An 8,801-nucleotide genomic window follows, 5' to 3' on the forward strand; every position below is an offset into this window, starting at 1 on the left:
AGTCATGTGATGTGATCTCTGTTAAGTAATACAATAGAGCGTGTGTACAGTGAATCCTCATTATCCAGGGAGCGCATGTAATCAGCACCCCTTTTACATATGCATTGATACCCCAACGGTTCACACCTCACTAGAATGGCTCAGTCGAATATTTAGTCAAGTATTCGGTGATCAACAAAAACCTGGAAGCTTGCGCCACCTGCTGGCCATAAACAGAGACATGCGAGAACATACACGATAATGAGAGATGTGCAGGGGTGAAAGTAAGGCGTACTGGTAAAACAGCCTATCATAATAAATAAAACAAAATGTCAAGACAACTGTAGGCTATTACACCATTATTAATCATTGCTGCATGTCAGAGGTGTGAAACATTAGGGAATGGACTTGAAAACAGGTGGTATAGCCTGCGTACCATAGTAAACTAAACATAGTGGATGAGTTGCTTACCTCATTCAAATGAATCAAAATTGACAATAAATATAGTAACCTGTGTTTAAAAACAAAGGACGTGCTTATCGTGTCAGCAGGTCAGAGGTCATGTCTACGATGGTCTTGAGGGGCAGGCTGCTGAGGAACTCCTGCTGCTTGGCCCTCAGCTCCAGCAGCGCGTCTATGATCCTCTGCTTCCCCGCCTCGGGGTGGCGCTCTGACAGCGGGGCCATCAGTGATTTGAAGCTGCCCATGGTGGTCCTCTTTTGGAGGCTGAGCTGCAGGGGCTGGAGAGAGAAACGCCAGATGAGAAAAGAGATCAAAGACATGAGAGAGAGACAAGGATTATGGACAAATCAATTTGGGAGCAATCCACGCATTGCAACATATTGAAAACAAATAATATTTATATCTACAATCCCTGATTACAAACCAAAACAATAACAAAAGCTGTAGAGAAACGTTCTACCATTGGTAGGAAGAGTCCTTATCCCCCTAACCTTCAGTCAAGTGGTAGTCTAGGTGTTGTTGCTCTTGTAGTCTTGGGGGCCTGGGGCGTCTCCAGATATCCCTGTCTTTGTGCTGGCTGTGGGACCTGACTGCTGCTGTTGGGTTTGCCCCCCTGGCCCTGACTCTGACCCTGGCTCCCAGTGTTGCTGGGTCAGTGGATGTGAACGACATGCACAGTTTGTCCCGGCATACTGTACCCGTCCATCTCACGCACTGCACGCTCAGCCATCTTTGGACCACTCATAGTCACTGGCAACTCTGCAGGAATAGAGAACGTAGGTGAAAACATTGACATGTAGTCCATTCGTTCATGTGGAGGGATAAAGCCCTTGTAATACAAAAGTCTTCCTGCTATTGATCTAGTTGTAATTATGTTGAAATCTTTGTGTAACAACAGTTATGTAGTTTCAGTCTACAGTGTCACTGTGGTTTAATTTTACCTGAGGTTATTGCTCACTTCAGATGCCTGATAGTTCTCAAACCAGAACATTACTTCTCCCTGTAAAATCGGACAGACAGTGAACTTTTATTAGGATCTGCTGCTCTCTCGTGGCCACATTACTCACACTTTCCCAATTCCATTCTTTACTTGATTCCTCACATCCTATCACCTTGCACCTTGCTTCCTTTCAAATAGAATTGGAGAAGAAGGCCAAAGGGGAGGGACCTTGGACCTTCTCCAACACAGTTGATGCAATGGATGCAAGGAATTGAGAAAATATTAATTGAGTAAGAGACATTGTCTCATACTGAGGCTTACCTCCGTTACATCACAGGGTAGGTCTGTGACGCATAGGAAGGAGCTCTGATCCTTCTCCTTTCCCTAATGACTCATAAAGAAAAATATAAATTAATGTTTAAACACTTCTTATGAACGTGTTGTGTTTGTGTTATGAATGTGTTATGAAAACCTTATGTACCTACCGATTCTGTGTTACCGAAACATCAAATTCAGCTATATTCAGTCAAATACTGAACTACGACCCATCCCAAACGATGTACTTTGAAACACTTGAAACTCAAACATCTGTGAATGGAAAATCTTCTCTCCGTCATGCAGCTTTTTCCACTACTCAAATCAAATAAATCTAATTTTATTTGTCACATACACATGGTTAGCAGATGTTAATGCGAGTGTAGCGAAATGCTTGTGACCAGGCCCCCATTTTCACCCTCGTCCATGACCACAGCCAGACCTCCTTCCTTCAGTGCCACACCTTCAGGCCCAAGGTCCTCCGCTGCCTTGTACCATGCCTCGCTGGAGTTGTGGTCTTTGGTTCCACCTGTTGAGTGTGAGAGTTAGTCAATCCAGGTGGATCTGAACCAGCTCTGAGAACACTGTGGAACACTATAGTGCAATGCATTGCATGTTAATTCATTCAACATGTCCATGGATGAATGCGTGAATAGGTCTCGTTACCTGCCCCCCCAGTTGGCCATAGGCTGCTTTGGGAGGAGGATGACTGCCTTCCCAGACTTGCTTCCCTCAGTCTTCGGGTGGACCACTGGACCTTTCCCCCTATAGGACCCTCCTGTCCCAAGAACCGATGAAAGAGACTGGGACACCAGTCTGTTTAACTCTCCCTTTTCTTCACCACCTACACTGACGTCCTCTACGAGAATATCCCCTACCTGCAACTACTGGGATCTCCTATCTGAGGCACTGGAGGATAGAAAGAAAAACATTTCAACAACAGCCAACTCGATTAATTTATTCATCCATTCATTCTTTAATTCCTAAATATACCTACCCAGACAGAGCATTTCCCAAAGACTCGTCAATAATCTGACTGCATAGTACAAACCTAAATGTACTGAGAGGAAGGAGGGGTACCAGAGGGTGCTCACCTGTTGGGTGGATGTAGCTGGTCCCCGAGGTGATCCTCTGGGAGTCGACAGACAGGGGTCTGAGCTGGTCCAGGGGTACCCGACAGGACCTGTCTCATCTCTCTGTCGTCCACCTTCAGGACCTGCGGCACCTTCTGGTGGAGTCTGGTGTGCACTGAGACTCTCTCGGAACCAAGCGGACTGATCCATCTTGGTTTGGCCTAGTGGGGGTGTCTCGTTTGAATCAGGTGTCCGCTCATTACTTGCTTTTTACATGAGAACAATCCCATCCTATTCCATAAGACTGTGATAGTTAACATTGTTATTTGCTGGCTCGTACCTCGAGGCCTCCTCCTCATTAGCTATGATCCAATCACAGTACTCGCTGCAGTCTCCTGTGCAGGAAGACACTATACCGCCTTCAGGTGGTGCCGCCTCCTCTGCTCCTCTGGGCTGCTCAGTGCTTCCCTTGGTGACCACGAGTGACAGTGAGTCGTCACAGTCCGGCTCCGCTGACTGGCTGGTGTTGATGCTGGTGTTGGTGGTGTTGTTACACCGTTGCGTAACTTTCACTGGGGATGGGTCCCCCCAGGTTTTATCAATGGAATGTGATACAAACAAGGCAATGGTGTGCTTTAGGACCATGCGTACGCCTCAGAGCGGTCGGGTAGGCTGTTTGGAGTGTTGATCTGACATACATTTTTATAATAATAATAATGTCTCCCCACTTCTAAAACCAAAGTTGCACCCCTGTTGTTACACTCAGCGTGGTCCACCCTAGTGCTGTTGAAACTATAGTACTCTGGAGGAGTCTCCTGGTCCAACATGGGGAAGTCTGCCGTCTGGTCGTGCATGGACATGGAGATGACCATGGACTCATATTGGTCATGGATGGCAGACAGGCTCTGCATCTCCAGCTCTATATCCGGAGAGAAGCTAGCCTGGGCTGACGGGTCCTAACACACCATCAAACTACTGCTGTTGCCATCCTGCCACCCTCCTTCCTCCCACAGGTGAGACAACAGCTGGACCTAGGTGCAGTGCCCCTCCTGTTGGCCTGGAGAATTCTCTGTGGCTCCAATATGGCCGTCACTGGTATCACCACAGGCTGACTGGAAGTTGTCCTGTAGGCTGACTAGACAGCCCACTGCTGGGGTAGTGAAGGGCTGCTGAGGCTGACAGGCCCTGAACTGCGGCACTGTTCCTGCTGCCACCTGGTGGAGACTTGGACTGTCTGGACTCCTCTGTGCCCTGAACAGTTGAACAGATTTAGATCCTCTTTCATGTTGTTGGGAAGAGGAACAAAATAACCTGGTTGTATCAAAATAAAGAAACAATGAAGCTGAAGTAAAATAACTTTGATGCTGTGGTGATGAAATCAATGTCCATTCGTGGGATTAATAAAGTCCTCCTCCTACTACCAGTACTACTACCGCTACTACTACTGCTCCTGCAACTACTACTACTACTTCTACAACTACTACTGTCTACTACTACTACTACTATTACTGTCTACTACTACTACTACAACTACCACTACTACTACTGCTACTACTACCACTACTACTACTACTACTGTCTACTACAACTACTACTTCTACTGCTACTACAACCGCTACTGTCAACTACTACTACTACTGTCTACTACTACTACTACAACTACTACTGTCTACTACTACTACTACAACTACTACCGTCTACTACTACTACTACTACTACTACCACTACTACTACTACTGCTACTACTTCTCTGTACTACACGCTTACTACTGTCTACTACTACAACTCTACTTCTACTACTACTACTACTACTACCACTCTCGACTCACTACACTACAACTACTACTGTCTACTACTACCACTACTACTACTACAACTACTACTACTACTACTTCTACTACTACTACCGTCTAATAATACTACTAGCACTACTACTACTTCTACTACTACTACTACTGTATATTACTACTACTAGTACTACTACTGTCTATTACTGCTACTACTACTACTATTTCTACCGCTGCTACTACTATTACTACTTCTACTACTACTACTGTCTATTACTACTACTACTTATACCACTACTTCTACAACTACTACTTCTACTACTACTGTCTACTACTACTACTACTACTACTACTGCTACTACAACTACTACTTCTACAACTACTACTACTGCTACTACTACTACTACTGCTACTACAACTACTACTACTACTGCTACTACAACTACTACTTCTACTACTACTGTCTACTCCTACTACTACTGCTTCTACTACTACTACTACTGTCTATTACTACTACTAACACTACTACTGTCTATTACTACTGCTACTATTTATACCGCTACTACTACTATTACTACTACTACTACTACTACTACTGCAACTACTACTACTGATACAACAACTACTACTGCTAATACTACTTCTACTACTACTACTACTGTCTATTACTACTACTACTACTACTGTCTATTACTACTGCTACTACTACCACTACTACGACTACTAGTACTACTACTGTCTATTACTACTACTACTACTACTACTACTACTGTATATTATTACTACTACTACTACTAACACTACTATTACTACTACTACTACTGCTACTACTACTGCTACTACTATCGCTACTATTACTACCGCTACTACTACTACCGCTACTATAACTACTACTATTACTACTACTACCACTACTGTCTACTACTACTGTCTACTACTACTACTACTACTACTACTGTCTATTACTACTATTGCTACTACTACCACTACTACTACTACTGTCTATTACTACTACTGCTACTACTGTCTATTATTACTACTACTACTACTACTAACATTGCTACTACTACTACTACTACTACTACTACCACTACTCCTACTACTGTCTATTACTACTATTGTTACTACTACCACTATTACTACTACTGTCTATTACTACTACTACTACTCCTGTATATTATTACTACTACTACTACTAACACTACTACTACTACTACTGCTACTACTACTGCTACTACTACCGCTACTACTACTACCGCTACTACTACTACCGCTACTACTACTACTACTACTACCACTACTTCTTCTTCTACTACTATTACTACTACTACTACTACTATCTATTACTACTATTGTTACAACTACCGCTACTACTACCACTACTACTACTACTGTCTATTACTACTACTGCTACTACTGTCTATTATTAATACTACTACTGCTACTACTACTACTATTACTACCACTACTGTCTACTACTACTGTCTACTACTACTACTACTACTACTGCTACTACTACCACTACTACTACTGCTACTACTACCACAACTACTGCTACTACTACTACTACTACTACTGCTGCTACTACTACAACTACTACTACTACTACTGTCTACTACTACTACTACTACTACTACTACCACTACTACTACTGTCTATTACTACTATTGTTACTACTACCACAACTACTGTCTATTACTACTACTGCTACTACTGTCTATTATTACTACTACTACTACTAACATTGCTACTACTACTACTACTACTACTGCTACTGCTACTACTACCACTACTCCTACTACTGTCTATTACTACTATTGTTACTACTACCATTACTACTACTACTGTATATTATTACTACGACTACTACTACCACTACTACTACTACTACTGATACTACTACTGATACTACTACCGCTACTACTACTACCACTACTACTACTACTACTACTACTAACACTACTACTACTACTACCGCTACTACTACTACCACTACTTCTTCTTCTACTACTATTACTACTACTGTCTACTACTACTACTACTACCACCACTACTACTACTAATATCTATTACTACTATTGTTACTACTACCGCTACTACTACCACTACTGCTACTACTGTCTATTATTACTACTACTACTGCTGCTACCGCTACTACTACTACTACCACTACTGTCTACTACTACTGTCTACTACTACTACTACTACTACCACTACTACTACTACTACTACTGCTACTACTACCACTACTACTACTAACCGCTATACTACTACTACTACTGCTGCTACTACTACTCTTCTACTATTACAACTACTACTACTATACTGTCTACTACTACCCGCTACTACTACTACTGCTACTACTACTAACTGTCTATTACTACTACTGGCTATACTACTGTCTATTTCTACTACTACCACTACTACTACTAACTACCGCTACTACTACTACTTCTACTACTGCTGCTACTACCACTTCTTCTACTACTACTGTCTATTACTACTACTACACCACTACTACTAACGCTACTACTACTACTACCCGCTACTACTATAACTACTACTCCTGCTACTACCACTTCTTCTACTAGTACTACCACTACTACTATACTGTCTATTACTACTACTACTACTACTACCTACGCTTCTACTACTACTGTCTATTACTACTACTGCTACTACTACTACTACTACTTCTGTTCTACTACTATTACTTCTACTACTGTCTACTACTACAGTTTACTACTATTACAACTCTGGCTCCTCCTCCTCTCTACTGTCTACTCCTCCTCTTCCTCTTCGTCCTCCTCCTCCTCTCTCCTACACCTTCTCTTCCTCCTCCTGTCTACTCCTCATCATACTTCCTCTCCTCCTCCTCCTACCACGACTACTGTCTACTCCTCCTGCTCTTCTCCCCCTCCGCTCCTCCTCCTATCCCTCCTCATACTAATCCTTCTCCTACCTCCTCATCCTCCTCCTCCCCCTCCTCTCCCTCCTACTCCACCTCCTCCTCCCCCCCCCTCCTTCTACTCCACCTCCTCCTCCCCTCTTCCTCCTACTCCTCCTCCCCTCCTCCTCCTCCCCTCCTTCTACTCACTCCTCCTCCCCTCTTCCTCCTTACTCCTCCTCCCTCCTCCTCGTCCTCCCCCTCTTCTACTCCACCTCCTTCTCCCCTCTTCCTCCTACTCTCCTCCCTCCTCCTCCCCTTTTCCTCCTCCTCCTCCTCCTCTCCTCCCCCTCCTACTACTTCCCCTCCTCCCCTCGTACTCCTCCCCTTGTACTCCTCCCCTCGTATTCCTCCCCTTGTACTCTCCCCCTCATACTCCTCCTCCTCCTAAAAAAGCAAATGTTATGTTATCAAATATAAACTGTTAATAAAGTATAAGAAAATGATTAATTGAGTAAAATATACAGAGTAACGTGAGTATGGTATGTAGGCTATTCTTCCTTAAGGATAAATCAACCTGTGTTAAAACAGAAAATAGTTCAAAGACAAGCAGAGCCATAACTCAAGCAGAGCCATTACGTTTCACATAAACCAGTTGTCTGGCTACTTCCAGAGCAGGATGCCTCTGCAGAAACTGATGGAATACTCCTTCCTCTGTGGAGAAGAAAGTTGAGGGGAAGGACAACTAATCCGTTGCTCAGTTTTTACTGAGTCTATAGTAAGTAGGCTATGTCAATATAATTAATATTTTACAGTCATTTGGTATCACTGGGTAGGGATTCTATACAACTGTTTTGTAAATCGACTGCCAAACTATAATGACACAAATGGGAGCTTTCGTGCTTGTGTTGCTCTGTAATACATTTCCTGGTCCCTGCTGTACTTTGTATAAACTTCCTGTCCTCTACAGGCAGGGATAAGTACCAACCCAGCAGCTTGGGGTCAGTTCCTGGAAACGGGTGACTTTCACCAGGTCAAACACAGACCTGTAACGTACAGAGTTAGGTCTACGTTGCATCCCGATTCTCCAAACTTCTCCCAAAATGTGCACTTGAACACTCCCTTCTTAGATTTAAAAGGATTGGAATGGTGTAAGTATTGCCTGGACAGAGTTTCCACCATTGTTAAATCCATGACAGGGAGTTTGCAAGTGCACACTTCTGGAGAAGGGTGGAGAAATGGGACGTACAAACAGACTATTTCATGTTCATCATTATCTAATTATAGTACAGAGAAAGTGCTGGGACTGATAGACATGGTCTATACCTGTTGAGAAGGAATTTCCTGCCGTCCTCTAT

At 43.3% G+C, this 8,801-nt stretch overlaps 1 pseudogene; it reads right to left on the reverse strand.

Annotated features, from left to right (window-relative positions):
- Nucleotides 1–515: 515 nt before the first annotated feature.
- On the reverse strand, nt 516–8,521 carry LOC139023783 (uncharacterized; annotated as a pseudogene).
- Between the last annotated feature and the right edge of the window lie 280 nt (nt 8,522–8,801).

The sequence above is a fragment of the Salvelinus sp. IW2-2015 genome, linkage group LG36 (genome assembly GCF_002910315.2).
Source record: "Salvelinus sp. IW2-2015 linkage group LG36, ASM291031v2, whole genome shotgun sequence".
In the NCBI taxonomy this organism is placed as follows: Eukaryota; Metazoa; Chordata; class Actinopteri; order Salmoniformes; family Salmonidae; genus Salvelinus; species Salvelinus sp. IW2-2015.